Source organism: Anser anser, assembly GCF_964211835.1.
Source record: "Anser anser genome assembly, chromosome: 6".
NCBI lineage: Eukaryota > Metazoa > Chordata > Aves > Anseriformes > Anatidae > Anser > Anser anser.
This window is the reverse complement of record NC_139726.1, coordinates 37,359,567-37,381,279: the sequence shown is the minus strand read 5'-3', so window position 1 is coordinate 37,381,279 and position 21,713 is coordinate 37,359,567. Positions and strand designations below refer to the sequence as shown.

Here is a 21,713-nt window from a genome sequence, read left to right as displayed (position 1 = left end):
ATGAAAAACATGACCATCATCTTCAGATAGTTTAAAATGTGAAAAGACAAGGATCTCTAAAAATTGAAAATAATCCCCTTCATTTATGTATAACAGTTGCCTTTTAAACTGATTTTTCAGAATTTGCAAAACCCGTACGACTGTCTTTTAATTCCAAGACACCATGTGCGGGTAAACAAACGTATATGTTTTACTGAGATACTTATGGAATTGTCTGACGGTAAATATTGCCCAGTAAACTAAAGGCCACACAGGCTTTAAGGCCATGCACTTTTCTCTCCTCGGAGGCTGGTGTGTGGTTGCTATGTATGAGTGGTACGTATGACTCGGGGTATCGGGTTGATGTACAAATATAATGTGAGGATGTCTGAGACTCTCAGAGCAGGAGGTGAGGAGGCACAGACTCTGTACTTCAGATTACAAGAACCCAAATTTTTTGATCATTTTGATCACTTAACCCATAATCACATCAAATTTCCATAATGACCCGTAACATCAGTCACAAACACAATTAATGCTACCCTGAATATTCAGGGTCTGATCTCCAAAGCTGACAAGAAAATGCCTCTTGATTCTTAAGGTAACCATAAACATGATTGGGCGTGGCGAGTTCCTCCCTAAAAATACCACATATGAAGCTTTTATTGAATAGAGAATTAAATGTCTTATAGGTAGTATACCAGATAGTAAGCTGTAAGATGATGACAAGCTGTCCCTAGCTAGGAAAAAAGGTATAGCAGATATATGCTTTGGTGTTTTTTCTTTTTTCTTTTTCTTTTTTTCTAATTAAAATAAAATAAAAAATAAAAAAAAAAACAGTTTTCCTTTCCCCACAAAACTGATTGCAGACTGCATGCATATAATAGATCTATGAACTCACTGATCTCCAGAACTTCCATATATGAGAGTCTAAACACCCTGCTACTGTCTAGAAAGATACTTATTCATGCAGGCCTGTTGTGGTTTAACCCGGCTGGCAGCTAAACACCACACAGCCGTTCGCTCACCCTCCCCCCTCCCTCTCTGGGATGGGGGAGAGAAACGGCAAAGTGAAGCCTGTGAGTTGAGATAAAGACAGGTTATTAAGACAGGAATATAATAATAACAATAATAATAATAGTGATAATGATAATAGTATTAATAATAATAATGTGTACGAAACAAATGATGCACAATGGGATTGCTCACCACCCGCTGACCGATGCCCAGCCTATCCCCGAGCAGCCGGCCCCCCACCCCGGCCAGCCACCCCTATATATTGTTTAGCATGACGCCAGATGGTATGGAATACCCCTTTGGCCAGTTTGGGTCAGCTGTCCTGGGTCTGTCCCCTCCCAGCTCCTGCTGCACCCCCAGCCTGCTCGCTGGCAGGACAGAGCGAGAAGCCGAAAAGTCCTTGGCCTGGTGTAAGCACTGCTCTGCAACAATTAAAACATCAGCATGTTATCAGCGCTCTTCTCATCCTAACCCAAAACATAGCACCCTACCAGCTACTAGGAGGAGAATTAACTCTGTCCTAACTGGAACCAGGACAAGGCCAAATTGATTTGAAGTGTCCACTTCTCCTCTCAAAGGCATTATTTCTGAAGGGATAGTAGGAGTTATTTTTGCATGCTGTGTCACATTTGACTTTGATTCACTGTTGGATAGATAGTTTGGGGTTTGTTGCTGCAAACCTCCTGTTCAGCACTAGGAGCAGCAGTCTAGAGGTCACCACAGAATCCTCATCTCCGTTATCAGCAAGGACTGATGCTTTTGTTTAAACTCCAGCATCCACTAGCAGGAGCATATGCGTAAGGAGAAGGTGAAACTTTTCTAAAACCTGATTTCTGAGTGATTGCAACTAGGGGGTTATCTTAAGTCTTCAGCAGGCAGATTTTTTAACTAGTATCTTTATAGACAATCCTTAATTTCCATGTATAGTTTGTGGAAACTGTGTGTTAGAGGTCAGTGAATAATCCATGTTATTGAAGATATATGTGCACTGTAATTTCAGCATTTTAACACTGCACTCAGGAAAACATATCAGGTAATGACATACATGGAGCTTGGTTCCAGGATGAAAATGAATGGTGCACTATTTATGTTATGCATGCTGCTTGAGACAGGTTTACAATAGTGAAGTCTGCTAGGGACTTCCTCTTTTTGAAGATCTAACGCTGTATCTTTGTAAGTTCTATCTTGTGAATGCTGGACACTTTTGAGATTCTCTCTCCTGCCAAGGGACAGGGTTGGGAAAGAGTGTCTGGATGCAGGAAGTCACAATTTCAGAGCTCTAAACTCCCATAAAAGACAATTGTAAAAGTTCTTGCTTCAGCTCTCTCTCTCGCTCACTTTCTTGGGAGAAGAGATTGCTGTTCATCTGATCTGTGTAGTTTTAGAGGAAGAAATATGTCAATAAGTGATGTTTCAAAGTCATGCTGTTTCTTACATCAGCCTGATTTTTGCCTAAAGGCAAGAAGCTTTCTAATTGGGCTTGAAGTTTCTGTCATTTCATTAAGCAATAATATAATGTTAAATCATCCCCCTTTAAAATTTTAATTTTTCAGGGGTTTGGCATGGCATATCAATGCATACAGTAACTCAAGAACTCTTAAATAATCATAAGGTGGTGAGTCATAGGACTAAAGGCCTGCTCCACCTCTCACTCATTATTTTAAGCCAACTCTGCAAGCACTGCCTGCCTTGCAAACCAAACAGTCAAATGTCATTAGAAAACAGAATTTTGGGATAAGGGTTGTGGTTGTCCCACGCAGGTAAGAAGCTTCTTCAGCTCTTATGAAAATGGAAGTGTATGTATACAGAGGTGTGCTTATCCTCATGATCCTAATTTAAATGCCAAAATGGACATTTGAAGTTGGAGAACAGAATCCACTGATGGATTAGAGACAGAGCAAAAGGTGACAGAAGACCAAGTTTTCCATTCATGTAAGCTGTGCTGTGGAAATGAATGTGTTTGACTTCGTTCAAGGCTAAATAAAATTCAGCCTCAGTTAACAAATATGATAGGAGGGAGAGCTGGTGAATGTTTCATCACTCCACTTTGTGCCTTTTGTAAGCAAGAGGCCATCCTGTTTATCATTCCTCTTATTCTCACACCAAAGTCCCTAAAGTCTCCTTCACCACTTGTGAGGGCACCTGGGTTGTGCTTCTGACAGCCCTGTGCTCTCCTCCTTGTCATCATGGTTTGCCTGATGGAGCAGGAAGAGGAGTTGGCATGGGCTACACTGATACCAGCAGCGACTGCTGGGAGGCCTGCTCCAACTGCATGCGGGAATGTTCCTGTAATGAAGCAGATAACAGTGCAAAATTAAATAGCTCCAACTTTTTTTTAATAAAGAGGTTGGATATGAGAGTGATGACCACAATTCATTTGGTTCTGGGAAGGCATTCACCAGAAAGCTGGTAATAAAAAAAATGGAGACGTCTCAAGAGACAAAAAAAATAGAAATGGAAGAGTGTAAGGAAAAAAAAGATACAGTTTGAAATAGGCATATATATATATATATCACCTGGGGAGTGACAATTTTGGTTCTGATTCAAGAAGGCACTTAAACATTTACTTAAGAGCTGCTTTGAATAAGAATTCTTTCCTGAGCTGAAAAGCAGAGGAACTGGTAGCAGTCTTAAGTACCTAGCATCATGCCCCTGCTGTAGGAAAGGAATTACTTGGGAAGATGTAAATATTAAAAAAGCTACATTTAATCTCTTTGGAATAGAATCTTTGCTATTTCAAGGGAAGCATTTCTTGGAACATTTTAAGGTAACAAAATGGAATAGTAGTAAACATTTCCTTGGGGATAATTCCAGGCTGGCAGGGAAATCATTTCATTGACCCCAGAGATGGTTTTTTTTCTATTCTTTGCTCCATTGGTACCTTTTAAAATATTTTAAAATTGTGAAGGCAAACTGGAATTTACAGAAATGTGAACCCACTGCTATTTCAGTGTTAACTTTCCACTAATGATCTTTGAAGACAGCTGAGTGAAACCCTCCCTCTTCCCTTCCCCCTTCCTATTACCCTTAATATATTATTATCCTATTTAGCTCCACTGCCGAGGGAATCTTTCCCACTCTGATCTCTGCTGTAAAATGAATGAAAAAGCACAAGTAAGCTGACAAATTCTGAAGGAGCAAACTACACCAGGTTCATGCATAATGTAGCCATCACATCTTCTGTTCTTTTAATATTACTGAATTCACGTGGTATTCAATGCTCGCACTCAGAGGAGATAGAGATGTATCTATTCTTTACTTATGGATATTATTTCTACGTTAATGAATTCTTTTTCTATCAACAGACAAAAATTCAGGAGATGAGGGGTTCCTCCAAGTTCTCTTGATTATAAAACATTATACATAATTACCAATAAATTATAGTAATTTTATTTTCTTAGAAAGTAAATTTTAACATAGATCTCACATACTATATTATGTCCTTCAATACTCCAGCTTCCAAATGCAAATGTAAGCTATTTAGCATTCTGAATTAAAAAAAAAAAAAGGGGGGGGAAATAAATTTAATTACAAAGCAAATTCGCTTCAATGGCATAAAAAATTAATCTTATGTAACTTTAAAATGTATGCCTACTGCACTAAGTCCCAAGGCAATACTGTATTGAAAAGTATGAAGTAGGCTTATTTCAACCATGAGGGAACAGCTCATGCAAACTTCCTAGAGCACTTACTGCTCTATAAGTAATATGAAATGTTTGCTGAGATTTCGTTGTGAGTGTTTCCTTCAGATAGATGCATTACAAACTATTAAGAGCAGAGAGTCTGCAAGGAGGTTCCTTCTGTGTCTTTAAAAGTGAACAAGCTACGCAGGAAGGGCACAGAGAAGCCTATTATACCAAGAGAAACTGAACACCCGAGGCAAAGAAATGAACGGGAAAAATGCTTCTGTGCCTCGCTTCTGCTAAAGCCCATGTTCAGAAGAACGTAGCTGCTCTTGGTTTGCCATTGCCAAGCGGCATGGTGTCATATTCTGGTTTCTTTTTAACCAGCATCATTTGTAAGGAAAGAATCACCATCAGTGAGCTAACTCAGTTTGCTGAGAGAGCCAGAATGACCGAAGGAAAACAAAATTTCGTTCTGAGTGACAACCGAGGCTAGCCCTCTGGTAGCAAAATGCAGCCAGGACATTGGCTGCTGCACTGGGAAGCGAGGAGACCAAAAACATTTAGAAGCAATTTGTTTTTTCCAGAAAGATCATCTGGAAGTGGCTGCAGCCTTTTTCTTAAATGGGTGTTCCCCTGTGGATGGGATGTGTGGATATTAATGCAACGTGCAGAGGCTGGAAAAGGCATGGAAGGGAGGAAGAACCTGCACAGTGAATCTGGTAGATAAAATGTGTAAAAGATGATACCTAATGCGTAACTCTTGGCCAATAACTCTGGGAAGTACAGATCAGTGCTTTTGAAAATCATTTATTTCTTCTAGCTTTTCCAGAAATACCTAGTTTGAGGTATTCAAATAGACACAGAAATTACGAGGAAGCTTAGAAAGGGGTGAAGTCCTGCCATGGGATGCAATGTACTCCCAGCTCAACAGCGAGTCTCTTGTGAGCCAGAAAGTCTTTGGAGGGCTTGTGAGTGAGGGAGGATTTGCTCTGGAGGGGGATTCTCTGCCGGTACCGCTTCATGCAAACCGGCGCCCGGAGAAGCAGCAGCCAGCCTTGCCGTGCTCTCAGCACTGCTTCCCGGCCTGTGGGAGCACGGGCGGGAGCTGCCTGCTGAAAGGAGCTGCAGGTGGCTGTTTCCGTGTCCTGGGGGTTGTCTCTCTTAAAAGTCCCGGAGGGATAGATCACGGGCATTTTATCTTTGAAGGCTTTCGAGAACAGGTTGGACAAATGTGCCACAGATGGCCTTTTTGAGATGGGGTATATTAGTCGGGCTCTCAAATTTCTTTTCACCCTGTTTCCTGCAGCTCTGTGATCTGTCTTTTGAGGAATAGCGGTGTCAATTTGAGATCCTCAATAGCCTACTATGAATGAATCTTCCTGATGAAATGCTATTTCTCAGTCCTGCCCCATGTCTTACAGCCTTTCCGTATTACCAGCTTGGCAGACAAAGCATGGGGCCAAGCAAGACACCTGGTGAAGACAACTATTTGTGGTCACAGCTTCTCTTAGGAAGTGGCATGGGGCAAAAGAGCAGATTTGGCCAGAGCCATTACAGGATGAGGGGTTGAGCTGTTCCATTCTCACCAGCTGCACTGAGCACGCAGAAGGAGATTGGCAGCTGGAAAAAAGGGAGGACAGAAATTAGGTTGCTCTTTTCTGGCATCCCCTCAACAGTGCAATATCTGTACCTATCAGGGAAAAAATATTAGTCACCTGTGATATCACAGAGTCCCATTAAAATGACAGCATATACAGCAGTTTTTACGAACTTTCTCTGCAATCTCTTGGCAGCCCCCGAGACGTTCTCCAAGGGAAGGCTTACTGGCAGGCACTTTGTAGGCCTGGGACACGCGTAAATCCGTGCGCGTTTTTGGAACATATTGCTTACAGGTTGTCTCTCCCGAGCACATAAGTCAGGCCAAGGTCCCAGCAGGGTCCGGGCAGAGGTACGGCAGCCAGATAAACACGCCAGATGTGCTTGGTGGGCGTGCTGGTTCGTGGGAGGTGGAGGTGACAAGAGTCAGGGATGCGCTCTGCGGCAGCAGGGAGGTGACCCAAGCAGGGAGGCTCTGTGTCCAGCAAGGAGCACAGGCACCAGGGGAGCAAAGCGGGGTGGGAGGCCAGCAGGAGAACCAGCAAAGAAGTTCTTATACAGACTGAGGGTAGCAGTGAGGCCTGAGAAACCATGCCTCTCGCTGTGGTGGGCGCAGAAGCTGCCCAGAGATTTGCCAGTTACATAGCTGTGACAAGCTGCTTGTGGTGAATTCATATCACTCTGTACCCAGCACCTGCTTTACACTGCCCACGTATTTTTAAGCATTAAAAAGCTACTTTCTGTTTCCTGATCTGCCAACAGGAACAGCTTCCTGTTATGCTAGTAATGCTGCCTGAATATGTATTTCTAACCTGGGTAGTACAGTTCCTATCTGCTCTCCCAGCACACCAGCCAGGGCACTCTCACCGACCAGTACGTCATTGCTTGCTTCTTCTCTCGGTTCCCCAACACATCCCAGGAGATGGAACATGCTGTTTGTGTGCCCCCTCTACGTGTCTGAATTTTAGGTATCAAAACGACTTATTTCTCACTACAGTTAGTGGGAAGAGAGAGTCCCTTGCACAGCAAAACACAGAACAGGTCCCTTACTGCGGTAGGTGTCCCAGGGTGACTGCCCTGTCCCCCGGTGCCAGCCATGACGGACTGGCAGAGTGCCTTGGTGCTGGGCGCTTGGGGACAGCTGTGCTCCTCTGGATGGAAAACCTGCCTTGGGTGGTGGTTGGCACTGGGCAGCAGAGAGACCGCAACTTTGGTGTGCCTGGAGAGGAGCAGGACCATGCAAACAGCTCAAGTAAAGCTAATGGGCATAAATAAAAGCCTGTTGTACTACAGTGTGCGTGCCCTTGTTTGGGGTAAAGGACTCTTAGGTTAATGTAGTTTGAAGGTCACCTTACTCCCAGAAGAAGTGAAGTACAGAGAAGCATGTACGTGGTTGTTTAAGAGGCTTTGATAGATGCTTGTTAGCTTTACGCTCTTAGTCGGCTCTTCATAAATTTCTGATGTATTGAATCTGTTGGGAGTTTTGTTGGCTTTATTTTAGTTCTTTGGTGCAGTTTTAGCAGAAAACAACAACTGCTGTGATTTCTCCTTGAAAACCCAATGCTCCCCCAACCCCCTTCCAAAATAAACAGCCCCAGAATAGATTTTTTTCAAAACCTCCCTACACAAAAGAAGTCAGCAGTGCTGGCAGAGGCAGGTGCTCACAGAGGACCCGGTGTAACTGTCAGGAAATGCTGACAGCACCAAAAAAGCAAGGTAGGGTCAGATACTAGAACATGATTTGATGAAAATACATTATGTAGTTTAAAGGTCCAGTTTTAACAATCTTTATTATTACTTTATGGGTTTTTATATAAAATGTTGGACTTAGCCTCCATTGTGCTAGTAATATTTATGAAATTGTATTAGAAAATACGATAAAAGTTTATAGGAAAGTCATTACTGTAACTACAAAGCACATCCAAAATAGCACCAATGGAAAACTAATCAATCTGCATCAGACAAGTCAAGTGACTTCAGGGTATGGAGGCTAATCCAAGCATGGCTGTGAAAATGGGGTTTTGTGAGTCTGGGAGCAAGAAAATTATGTTTTTTATCACAATTCCTTACAAAGCATCGTGTCCTTGCAGCATGGCAGCCTGGTCTCACAGCAGAGGGTGATGGCAAAACAGCTCTCGGTGCAGTGGAGAGATGGATATGCAGAGCCCAGGCTTGGGGAGGGGGGCTCAGCCCACCCCTGGAGCGGGTGTCGGTAATTATTAACCGCTAATAGCGAGAAAAACCATTATGGTACACAATAGGCTTTCCTTTCACACCGCTAATTGTGTGATGAACTTACTTTGGCAGTAAATTGTCACATCTGCTGTGGAGAGAGATTACACTTAGGGAAATAAAATAAATACAGTTGCTGTTCCTTTATCCCTGGATGATTGAGTCGTTAGAAAAAAAAAAAAAAAGAAAAAAAAAGGAAAAAAAGAAAACTTGGCAGATGGAACATATTATTTGTTAGACAAGGCTTCAGGGGGAGGTAATAACTTTTTTTTTTTTTTTTAGACAACTGATATTGTAGGAAAAACAGGCAAGCTTTCACAAGCGCGTCTCAATTTGTTCTTTCTGCTCTGATTGCACTTTGGAGAGCAGTAACTCCAAAGGTCCCAGACGAGGGACGATTTTTGGTGGCAGTGCTGGCTTGAGCTTCCTTCTGCCCATCTCCTTCCACATGTTCCTGCTTCATTGGCTTGCTCTTGCTTTGTGCTGCTCCTTCAGCTGCGACCAGGCAGCTGCCTGCATTTCTTCTCCTTCCTCTACCAGAACTTCAGCTATTGGATATTTTGGCGGAGACGGAGGCAATGCTGTTACCAGAACATTGTTCCTAACAGTCCTGAACAGTCTTCCTAAAACTACACCTGCACAAGACATATTTTCAGATGTGCCTAATAATAAGTGGATGTCTGTATTTTTGAAGGATAAGGCATTAGAGGAATTTGTTCCTCCTGATGCTGGGTGTGGTGCTCTGTACAATATGTGCAGGGTGATTGTCAAAGAATCACAGGAACTTTGGAGTGCCTTAGCAGTAATCTCAAGTTGCTTGAGAGAAGTGACATATCTTTTATTTAAATGGCCTCTTGCAAGAATCCTACTTTCAAATGTGTCTGTGTCATATCAGTCCCTCTGTACAATACCAATTGCCTTTTTTATATGTCAGGTCTGTAATGCCGTGTTTGCGTTGCCCAAAGCCACATTTACACCATCCTTTTGTCAGTTTGATTGAGACAAATGCAGAAAGTGACAGATGGGTTAATGGCCCAACCATGGTGTCATCACATCGCTGCAGGAAATGGCATCAACATGCAATCACGGCAAGATGTACTATTACACTTCATTTGTCTCTAGAACAATTTTGGAGAATCAATGGGTGTCCCATGGTTCAAGATCAGCCATAAAACTGCATGTCCCACTCCTCCGAGTTGTTCATACATTATTCCCTGCTTTAGCTCCTGCAGCTGAAGCTTGAGCCTTAACTCTGCCTCTGCCTCTGGAGCTGGCCAAAAGTCAGAGCTTCAGTTTTTCAGAAAGTTTTGTTTGTTTCAGTTCAGAGGAAAAAAAAAAATGTATAGTCTTTTAAAAAAGAAGTAGTAGTTCACTCTAGGTCCCAACCCAGTTTTGCCCAGGAACCAGGAGCATCTTTGCAATTACCGTTGCAGGTGCTTGGTAGAATTCATATTTTTGTAACTTTCTGTGCTCCCCCTGTCCTTGGGTTCAGTGAGCATTCAACAGCTAGCAAAGGAGGATCCTACAGACTTTCATTTTCTCACAGGACTTTTTGTCTGTAAAGAAATCTTTTCTACCGGTACCGCACACGGGGGCACATAGCCGCAGTCCTGTAAGATGAAGCCATTTATTTGCATTTTGAGTTCCTCTCAGAATAAAAACATCTTCCCAGTGTTCAAAACCGTTCCCATCCTCTACAGAGCTCTGCTTTCTCCGTGTCATTCTTCGCCTCCTAATTATAGCCTCCTATCGGTCCAGCATCGCCTCTTCTCCTGTACAAAATTCATCCCGTGATTCTCAGCTGCTTGTAGTGATTCCCCTTCTCACCCCACCAGTCTCGGACCTTCTCTGCCTTACTTCATGTCACTTTAACAGCCCTTTAGGAAAGTTTGTGCTGCTTGCCTTAGGCAGGTTTCTGCCCGGAGACTGGTCCCCTCAGTGCTTTCTTAGCCACAAGCTTCCTTAGCTCACTTTTCCCTCCGCCTCCTTTTACACCGCTTCCCTCTCATCAAACCCCTCCACAATAGAACGCTGTGGTATTACACATCTTCTGCGAACAGCAAGGCATTTCTGTGAAAATGCATTCCAGAATAAATTGTAGTGCATTGTATAGGAGTCATAAAATAACATTCACTGGGGGAAGCAATTACTTGCTCAATAATGCCCACAACATTCAGCTCTTCACCTTGTAAGGGCAGAAGGGTATGTTTCTTAGTAAAATAATTGTATTTTAATTTGGAATATCCTCTTTCACTAAACATGAAAACTATACAAACCTGCATGAAAGCAGTCTCATCATGCTCATAAGAAAAGTGTGGACTTTCCTCATTTAATTTATTTTGAGAAAATGTATTTCCTGTTTCTTTTCAAAACTGTGATTTCTAGACATGGATGCTCAAATAAATTAGACTTCTTCCTGTCTGAATCACGGACACAGTATAGGATTAGGAGAACACAAATTGCACAAGTCGTTTTTGTGGAAGTGTGGTTGGGCCTGCCATTCTTTAAAGGTGTGTTTTGTTGTTTGTTTTTTTTTTAATTATTTTTTCAGGTCTTCTGTGGATTGACTTGTAAACAAAAAATTTAAGTCCACTCGCATTTTATGTAGACAAATTTAACCATCCTTTCTTCAAAGGGCAAGTGTCAGCAAAATTAAAAGATTTAAATGGTTCCCAGTAAGAGTGCTGTGTCCTGACAAGTTTGGTTTGATGACGACATTCAAAAAAACCTTCAAAATATTAGAAGGTGTTCAGTAAGAAGCTTCTTATTTCTGGCCTCTTGGTTAATAATCTGGAATTTCCCCATGACATTAATTTGGACCACAAGCAGTGTGCAGTCCCCTCGCTATCTAGCAGGGGGCACAGCAGGCTTCGACCTTTGTGTGATGCAACCTTAGTGATGGGCCAGGCCAGCCAACAAATGAAAGCAAATTGAAATTGGATTGTGGTTTTCTATCAAGATTGCCCACTTAGCAATGTGTAAAGCATTAAATACTTCTGCAGCACAAACGATGTGCATGTTTTCTCAGTGTAAGTACTGAAAAAGCACAGACAGGAGGCAAGAAAATGTCTTTTTATGCCTCTATATGCTTTTTTTTAATAAAAAAATCTTTGTAAAATGTGTTAAGCACCACCAAGTTCCCAATCAAAAAAGCCCTTAGAGATTTTAGTATGGCGTGCACACATATACATAACATCTTCTGTGTAGAGCTGAGTAGTTTTTTGTTCTTTTCCCCTTTCTCCCTTTTTTTTAAGCCAGTTTGGTAATCCAACCCCCCTCAGTAAGGTCATAGCAATCTACCAGCATCCACGTGGAGCTTTCCTTTGGCAGGGTAAGAGTCTGTGAGATGAGCTCTGATTAACAGAGACAAAAAAAAAATCAATATTTATGTTAAGTAAATGATGGTTGGCAAGTAGATGGGGAAATGTCCAAAGTTAAATGTAATTGATCCATATAACGCGCAAGTGGAAAAGGAAAACTCTGACAAGTTTTTTGGGGGGTCATAAAGTCTGAGCAAGGAGCAGCTTGCTGTGAGCACCTCTAAAATGTCTGTCTTTATCTTTGACTCACCCTTCCCGATGAAGCATCCTACTGCTGTTTTGAATTTGTCAAATTCAAACCATGTGGGAGCCCCTCCTCGGCACGGAGCACTTTTCCCTTCCCCACTAATGCGTTGCCTGTCACATAACAATACCCCATTCAGATATTTTTTACTTGAAATCAGCTCAGGTACACTCAATACAGATATGCTCCTTTTCAATCCTCTCATAAAAAGAATTTTCATATAGGCTAATCTAGTCCGAAGCAGTAAATATATGTGTAATCTATATGTATATTATATAGAAATATTTGATCTAAATTTTCTTATCCAGAATTGCCCTTCAGTGAAGTGACATGATGTACGAAGATGGGTTCTGTTAAAATTTTCTTTGTAGGATTTTCCAGTAAGAGAAAGGCTTATTGTTGCTTGCTAAACCTGGGAGAAGGGATAACGTCTTTCTTTAAACATGTTCGAAACAGGCACCCTCTAGCACGAGGAGCAGGAGAGCTCCAGGAAGAATGACGTAAGGTTAAAAGGAGCAAATTTTTCCTGCAGATGTTTCAGTAGGTGTGTGTAAGAGTGACTGCCGGAGAAAGCAAACACATCCCATTGCTGGAAGACCGGCAGCAAAATATGTAAAATCAGACTATTCAAAGCTTATGATGGAAAATGGTGTGGTACTGACACTTCGCTGGCTGCGACTTTCTGCTAAGGGCACTCAAAATGCGTATGCCACCAGATCTAAAAATAAAGGATAGAGAATTGGCAGGGTGCTCCCTGGGGTCTAAGCCATGTAATGCCATGTCGTTTGTAACCGCATGGGTATTTGTCACCACAATCCTGCATGAAGGACAGACGCTGTGCAAACCCTTAGTAACGCGTTGTGGTTGTGGGGGGGCGAGTTCAGTCTATGTCCCTGTTCTTCCCTGAATCTGTTGTGGGAAACTAGCTGATACTTCAAGTGGTGCATGATAATGTCTGTCATGAAGTATGCAAGTACTTGATTACAGCACACACCTGTACTTGACACTTTCATTGACAAATTTGTTAATAAAGCTATTTTCTCTTTGTCCCCACCTCCAGGGTATTATGAGCTGCTCGTGCTGCAGGAGGTCAGCCAGCAAGGCCCGCACGTTGAAGGGGAGCACCTTGTTTGCCATCTCATTCATACCTCTCAAGTTTTTGAAGATGAATTATTTATCAAAGATGCTTCTTTGGACAGTAGATGTCATCTTTAATTATTCCTGACTTGTTTTTCCAGTGCAGCACATGGCGAGTTTCTTAAAGAGAGTAAAGATGCTTTATCTTCAGGATACCAAAGAACAGACTGAAGAAAAATATTTTTCTACTTAACTTGCATGCTAGCCATGATGAAAGGCAATATTCTCCTCCTAGATCCACGTCACAGATTCCTGCTCAGATGTTTGGCTACCCACATGTGGGAGACTCCCGCTAGCACCAGTAGGAGCTGAAATCAGCCAGACTGATACTTCTGGATGCTGAAGGTCTTTTTGTAGTGTGTACACACTGTAACAGACTCAACAAGACAATATGCAGTATAATCACCATCTTGGCAATGAGAAGGAAGAGGTGTGCGGGGACTTGGAAGTTAAAATACTCCCTTCCTTGGGCTCAGGCATGTGTGAGAGAGGAGGAGCCTGGTGGGAAGGCTTTACCTGCATTCAGTGTGTGCATTGAGCTCACCTGTTTGAAAACCAGCCTAAGATTTTTCTGTTAATTAAGTACTCACAATGAAACTTCACTGATGCTTCAGCTGCATGCCACCTCTCTGCAGAGCAGGGAAACAGCCTACATTTACAAAGCAACAGCATGCAAAAATACCAAAACACAAGATTGTTTTTTTAACTAAAATTTACATTACATACAACTTTATGGGAACATTTGCATAAAAAATATATTGTTTGCAGAGACATTTCTTTTAGAACCTTAACATGTGTAAAAACTTAAATAAATGCATATCTAAAGAAGCCCAGTCATTCACAGGCTCCCACAAGCATCCTTAAATGCCATTGTGAGGAACCACCACCACAAAACATGCTCTGTAATTACCATGGAGAGATTATTTGGGCACCAGACAATGCAAAACTGGACCTGCAGCCATCAGTCACTGCATAGCTATCGACCTGGAATTAGGCAGCTTCTAATGGGTAAGGATTGCAGCCTCTGTGCAGGGAAAGGCAATTCCTAAGTGCTCATTCCCACGCCTGTCCTCCAAAGCACCTAATAACGGAGCGAGGCTGAGATGGGGCTGGGTCGGACTTGTGCACCAATGCAGCAATAACTGCCGTAAGCAAATGTTTTAGTGAGCGGTTTGTGAAAGACAGTTGCAAAAATATTCCCTGATAAAACACCAACAGCTCTTGGATACAGGGATTCATTTATCAGGATAAACTTCTTCTCCTAAAGTCCAAACCTACACATGGGAGATAGAGAGCATTTTGTTTTTAACACAGGAGAATCATTTCCCCCTTCCACCTGGAAGCAAGCGCTAAATTGCTGCCTGCAGAGTTTCACCTGGGAGCTGAATTACCCCCACTGGTTTTGTGCTGTCGCCAAGGCTACAAATGAGCCACAGGTGGGGTGGCTGGGGTCTGGCAGCGGCTCTCAGACAGCAGGTTCTGTCTCCCCTCCCTGCAAGAAGAGGACAGTGAACAAGAGCAACTCCTTCTTCTCCCCCAGCAAGCAAGTAAGAAGCTTTGTGTTCGATTAATTGATGCAGGCAAAGCAAGTAGCATTAATATTTCCCATGTACTGGGGAGTGTGTTCTTTCCTAGTGTGAGCTGAGGTGCTGCATTTCCTGCTCCTGATCCGTGTTAGGGTAAAGAACAGGTGCAAGCGGCTGTCTTTGTGCTGCCTGTATGATACGTTTTTTGGTGAAAAAGATGATGCTTTTGGAGTAGAGAGTGAACTTTGAAGGAAAGATTATTATTTTTAATCACGTCAGAGTGGTGTGCTTGGGCCTGTTCCCAGAGGTCCTCAGAGAAGCAGGCCTCTGAGTATGTAGCCTGTGGTCTCAAGCAGCAGGCTGGTGTTTGTTGGGGTGTGCATCTCCAAACCTTCGCTGCTTTGGGCACATTAGGCAGTGGGGCTCCTTGAGCTGCTCATGAGTTTATCCTTTTCTTTGCCTGCTACAGCTAAGGGAAACATGTTGGGTAGGCTGCAGGGTTTGGTCAGCTTTAGTTACCGTTTGGGACCGAGGTGTTGATAAAGAAGCTGTAATAAACATCACAGCTGCCATATTTTCCAGAATCCTGTTTCTTGTGCTGCAGGGCACTCCACGGGTGGGCGGTTACTTGGTCAGCTCCCAGGAAGCTCCCAGCTCCTGCTGGTGACCAGGAACCTCGCTGGTGGGCCACGCTCCGCTTATCCCTCGTGGTCTGGCATGGGGAAACCGAAGCCGAATACCCACAAAGCAATTACTCATTGTGCTCCAGCTGGCTGCTGAGGAAGCGTGTGCTGCTCGCGGTGGAAGTATTGAGTTCTCCTCAAAATACCAGCCTAACATTTCTTTAGGTGTCAAGTCTGAGGAACCCTGCTAGCTCTTTTTCTGTTTGCTTTGTCGAAACTTACCCTTTCTTTTTTTACAATTATGAGCCACAGTAAAGGTTAGTTGTTGTTTTTTTTTTTCATTTTTAAGGCATACTCTGTATTTCTACTCGCATAATGATACAAGTAGGCCTTTCTCTTTGATTTCTCCCTCCTTTTATGTTTCTCTGCTTGTGACTAACAGTCTTTTAATCTGCAGTTTTCCCTCCATATAGGTTGTGCCTATGTCACACCATACATATATGCTGTTCTCTGAACCTTCTTCAGTATTTTTCGTTGTCACCTCTGACATCCTTATTTACTGCCTCCTGGTTTGGGATGCTGTCAGTAGCTTTTTCTTGGATTACTCAGAGAAAATGTGGAAGCCATCAATACAGGACTGTTTGAATGTGGTTTCAAAATCTCTCTCTGTGACCAAAAAGCCATCTATTCTTTACAGACGCTTGTTTGTTTGCTTTTAATTACTGATAGATGAAACTGCGTGGCACTTAGCTTCAACTACAATCTGCTGCAATGTGAGATGGGGGAAAGCACATACTTCAGTTATCTGTTTTAATAGCGTATATCTGACCTTTCTTTTTTCCTGTGGATTTTGTGCTGTTTCTGCACATCTGTGTTCTCTGCCTTTTTATGATCTTGTAGTGTTTCGTGTGCTGCTGCTTTTCATATTTTATTTCCCTATATGGAACGCCTGAATTTGTTTTCAGTTCTCCTGGAACAGAAGTGTGTTATCCATACTAATGGAGACCCGCAACAAACCTTTCCTGACAAACCATATTTACTGTACATAATGTATTTTTCAGCAGTAGAGTAGTTGTTTTGAGTTTAAAAAAAAAAAATCTCATTTTCTTAATTAACTTTTTTTATTGAGGGTTTAATGCATGTTCATTACAGAAATTGCAGCTCTCCTCTGACAATTGACTGTAAAAAATTTCTTTGTGGGGTTCCTTATTTATTGTGCCTTAGTGATTGTTTTTTTTCTTCAGATCAAATGCGCTCAGTTTGGTAGTAAAAGGCTGGTTTTGTCTTTCTACCCTGCAGCCCTGCGCATTCAGCGTGGGCTCTTAGGCTGGGTTTTCCCCTCACCATGCAGCAGCATCAGCAGGGCTGGCTGCACTTTCTGTTCACACCTGCCTTGTCGGTGGGGCAAACACAGTGTGGCAAGCAGCTCCCCAAATTTGGTTTGCCCAGCACTGCCTTGGCTCTAGAAGGGCTAGTGAAGAGGGGCACATTGCTTTTCTCTTTTTGCTGTAGTTAACAGCACGCCTGTGCTTGGGGAATGGGCCTGCTGGACAAACAAGCAGCTGACATCTTCACGTGGTCATATCCTGAAAAGCAGCCATGCTTCCAGCCAGGAAAATAGATCTGTTTGGCATGGGACCACCACAACTCCCAAGCACCAAGAGGTCCCTTACCTAGAAGCTGCGGTGGGTTCTGGTGCAAGACTCACGTTGCTGCTTGACGCACACAAGCCTGGGGCACCTGCGCTTAAATAGAAGGCACAAGTACCCATCCTCTGGGCGAGGTATCCTCATCTGGGTGCTCTGTTTAAAGCTGCCGTAGAATCCCAGCGTGTTTCACCCCTCTGCTTTTTTTCCTGCCACATGCCTTTTTGCTTGTTTTCCATCTTAAAACGTTGTCACACAGTTGCTCTAAATGAGCTTACAGGTTTATGAAATGCCATTACAGTCCATCTTGTCACAATGCCAGCATATTGCTCCTTTTGGTGTAAAGGTTAAGAACTTTATTTTATTTTTAATTGCCTGTATTTGGCTCTCTGGAACTGTAAATCTGCAAGTAGAAAGACCAGCAGAAAAACACTGAGAAGTAATTAATAACAAATGGGCTTCTCAAAACATAAGGAAATGGTGTCATTTTGATATTAATATACTGAGGATATGAACAAAATGCACCAGGGAAGAAAGAAAGGCATTATTTTATGCTGTTCATTTGAGGTGCACTGGATGTGAATAGCAGCATTACACTTATCTCTTGAAGTACGAGATTATCTGCTCGTGTCCCAAAACTGTAGTTCCATCAGTTGCCAGAAATGCTTGGTGGCAGAGCGGGAAATAGCGTGTTTAAAAAAAAATAATAATAATAATAAAAGGGCAAAATAGAGGAGTGTCTCCTCACATGGGGCCTTCCCTGTGTGCAGCAGTCTGTGAGCTCAGGGACTTCCCAGGCTTTAGAAGTCATCCCATGTCTATACATTTGAGAGCTGTGATACATTTCCTTTAACTATGTGTCTAATTTGGAAATTGCTGTATGTATTTGGCCTTCAGACTGCATATACATCTCTTCTATTCTTGTTTTCATCCTTTCTTGTTGTGGAACTACTGTATTTGTGGGTTAATTATCTGCATGTAGCAAGGAATGAAAGTCAGGGATCTGTGCTGATATTCTGAATAAAAGTGAATTTTCCGAGTAATTGCTGAAAGAAGTTAAGGCAACACTGGACTTTGAGCTTGGGTAGACCATGATCACTCCTTTCCTGCCTTGTGATGCAGATGAAATAAGCTGGTATTAAGAAGCACAGCCTCCCCGATGAGTGGGGAGTCCGTATAGTGCCGGCTGAGTGTCTGACTGTGGTTTGAGTGCCACCTCCCAGGGACTGCAGATATGTAGGCTGAACTTCCAAAGCACCAAGGACAGCATTGCTTCCCTGGTGATGCATTCCCTCTCTTGTGCGGCTTCCACGCTTGGCTGCCCTGATCCTGAGCACGGGCTGGAATCGATGGGTGGTCTCCCATGGAAGACCGCAGGATGCAGAGGACATCATCTTTCCCTTCTTCCTGCTGGAGCTGCAATTGTTGTGGCTGTGAGTGAGCAGATCTCTCAGAAAATAAGGGTGGGAGAACTTCATGGAAATGCAGTCCCAGAAATTGAGAACACATTTTTTATTTAATCTCCTATAGTTGCTAAACAGTGGCTTGTAACTTAGTGGTCACAAAGGGGTGCATTACAGCAGGGGGAGTGAGATGTCTGATGAAGGACGCAGATCTGAAGTCCCCATATCGACCATGGGGGCTCTCTTCCATGCTAGTACCCTATTCCAGTGTGTTCACTGCTAAAGTACACATGTTGCTTTGTTCGCCTCATCCATTGCTGTACACTGCTCTGTATGTCAGAAAAAGTGGACCAGAGCGTTTGTAAAATTGGCTTGTACGTTAGCAGTTAGCAAAAGCACTGTAATTTCTATTTTTTTGTTTCAAGGTAGCATCGCTCTGAGGAGCAGCTTTCCAAGACTGCCTGAAACAGCTCAATCTTTTGGTGAAAGCTAAGACCGAAAGCGGTATGTTAATTAGCAGAGCAGCAAATCAATAAATGTATCTCTGTTGTCTCATCTGCTGTCCAAATAAAGGATCTCAGTACTTTACATCTACATTTCCCTTTTTTTTACAGTACCCCTGCCCTCAGATGGAGAATTGAACGTATTGGTTTCACTTTCAGTTGTATGAAGGACAAACCAGAAACTGCTGTTTTCTGTGGATACAGCAGACTGATGTATTAGGGATTTTTTTTTTCTCAAAATGGTTTTCATTGGTGCAGCCAGATGAAGCAATTCCTTTTAGATCTATCTTTGCAAATAGGTCCTGTTGAAAAGGCTGACTGCTAAGACTGTTTGGCTCTCAGAATGAATTTTCCTTTGAAAAGTGTTTAAAGATTTAAGTTTAGCCCTAGACATCAATTTCCAAAAGCTTTTGGACTCCAAACAATGAGCTTAACTAGCCTCTGGAATAACATGAAAGCTAGTACAATGTCCAGCACATCTACTGAAAAAGCCTCTAATATCTTTAAGTGCCCAATTTATCTTTGGATTTAACTTTAAAACTGATGGAGTTTTTAAATGAGGAAAAAGTTCTTCTAAAACATAATCATAAGCTGCTCTAAAACACTGATCTGAACCGACTGGGACAGATTTAGTTTCTTACATACCTATTTGCAGCAAGATATCCTGCTTGAGGGGATGATTTATTGTTTCTGTCAAAAGAAGCTGCAGTTCCTCTTACAAAATTGTTAGAGACTGAGTCTAAAGGGATTAGCAGACTTTAAGTTTAAGCTTTTTAGTGTGTCATTTGGTTAATTTACAGCACCTCTTTTAGCAGCTGTGGAAATGGGCTGCTTTCAAATAGGGTACCACCGATTAGTTTTATAGCGAATTTTAATTGCTTTACAGTTAGTATTTTTAACTCTTCTACCCACTCTGCTCTTTCCTTTCCAGAAGACAGGTCTTCAGCTGTGCAGCTCTGGTATATCTGCTTTCTCCTCACTTCTTTGTTGCAACACATGTACTTTTTAGATGTGGATGGGAATGAGTGGGTTTGTTGGAGAGTAATAGCAACCATATTCCTTCCTCAGGTGTCTCCCATGTCATCATGATAAGGAGACCATTGAAGACTCACCAAGATTTGGCCTTGTCCACATATCCATGCCGGTTTGTCAGGCTTTCATGCTGGTTTAATTTGCATTAAGGGGAGAAAAGGGAAAGAGTTAGAATTAGTTGATGGATTGTTTCTAAACTGTCCTTGTCCTTAATTTTACAGTTGCTAATAATGTTTTATAATGCTTGACCATTTTCTCCTTTAGGAACAGATTTTTAAAATTGCAGTATTAGAATCTTTTTTTCCCCCCAAACCTCATTTTTTTTTTAGCATGTTTTTTGTTTTGTTCTGTGGTAGCACAGTGTCATGATACGAGGGATAACCTTGAATGCTCCAGTGTCACTGGTGGCAGTGAATATATTTGCATAACCTGAGGAAATGTCAGTGTAATTATTAGCTATCAGGAAATATTACCATGATACTCATAATGATTCCATAAATAATAAAGTTACAAAGAATAATAGGTGCTGTTTTCTTTTTTTTGCTAAACTAACAAACAAGTGTGCCCTTTGTAAGCACTTAAATGCATGACTGAATCCATTCTTTCAATACAGATGGCTAAATATCTACCTGTTCTTAAGGATGCTATGAAGTGTTGTAGATATCAAATGTCTGTTTTAATACTAGGAAAAACGGTGAGGTTTTGAAGACTTTGGTGGTAGTTTGACAGATGTACCTGATAACCCCAAATCAATTTCTGTTGGGTTAGAATAATTTGACAGGTTTAGATGTTGATGAGGAGGGTGGGACCATTTTTCTTCAGTTACTCTGCCCAGCTATTCTAATTAATCTCCACTTAATTTAAAGAAATTGCTTACTGTATCTGATAATGAGTTAATTTGTAATTCAATTAGCGGCGCCATTTGCAAGCATTTTATGTGAACAAAAACACCTGCTGAACTGCTTAGTCTGAGTTATACCTTGAAATGGCAAGATGAATTTTCCTCCTTGGGAATGCCAGGACGGGCAAGGCCAGGTCAGATGACCATCCACAAAGATGGACCACTACGACCTGTCTCAAACACCAATCTGATTTTACTCCTTATAAAGAGCTGCCAAATGGCAGTTTGAATGGGTTCTTTCCTGCAGTGTTTTCTGGAAGCTTGCCTTACTCAGTCACATTGTAAATATGGAGCTTTCAGTTGCTGTAGGAATGAGAGATGCATATGTTATAGGACAACCAGCTCAGCCCACTGCAATTGAGCAGTGTCCTTGTGGATGGGATGTTTTGATCTAGCTGTTACTGATGGGGTTCTCTCCCACTTCTCCAATACTAAAATGTTATGCGGTATTTGCTCCCCCCAGGTTTTGTGAAGACTTCTGGCTGCAATTTAGCAAAGCAGCTAGGTGCACGTTGAATTTTCTTGTCTATAGTGCCACTGAAAATTGAAGGGTGTGCTGTAGAGCAGAGGAGCTTCTAAAAGCAGGCTCGTCTTCAGACAAGCCTATTTTGGAGAAAGAACAAAAATAAAATTGATCTCTTTATTGGTTATCTGCAGGCATGTTAGTGCTTTATAAATACATGTGATTCTGGGGCTTCTCTAGTGTTTCTGTATATGGAGCTTTGATTCTTAGCAAGGCCCTGGAAGTACTTTCTTTGAAAGACTTTTTGGCAATATTCTCATAGACGTCACAAAGAACAGTTCCACCTTAAAAATAAATCAAATCTGCATATTAGTCACTTTCTGAAATTGGTTTGCAACTAGTTAATCTAATTAATCAAACATAAGCATGTTCCTTAGTTTTGTCAAGTTATTATGAAGCGAAGAA

General features: G+C 42.1%; 1 long non-coding RNA gene across 3 annotated transcripts in view; it reads left to right on the top strand.

The window, feature by feature from the left end:
• LOC310902065 overlaps positions 1-20,045 on the top strand; it is a 153,557-nt gene extending 133,512 nt beyond the window's left edge. The window contains exons 3-6 of one of the 3 annotated variants that reach the window (XR_014586455.1): positions 13,075-14,698; positions 15,282-18,379; positions 18,775-18,853; positions 19,921-20,045. This is a non-coding gene — a long non-coding RNA (uncharacterized lncRNA). The other 2 variants (XR_014586456.1, XR_014586457.1) reach the window with 2 other exon arrangements.
• The last annotated feature ends 1,668 nt before the right edge of the window (positions 20,046-21,713 follow it).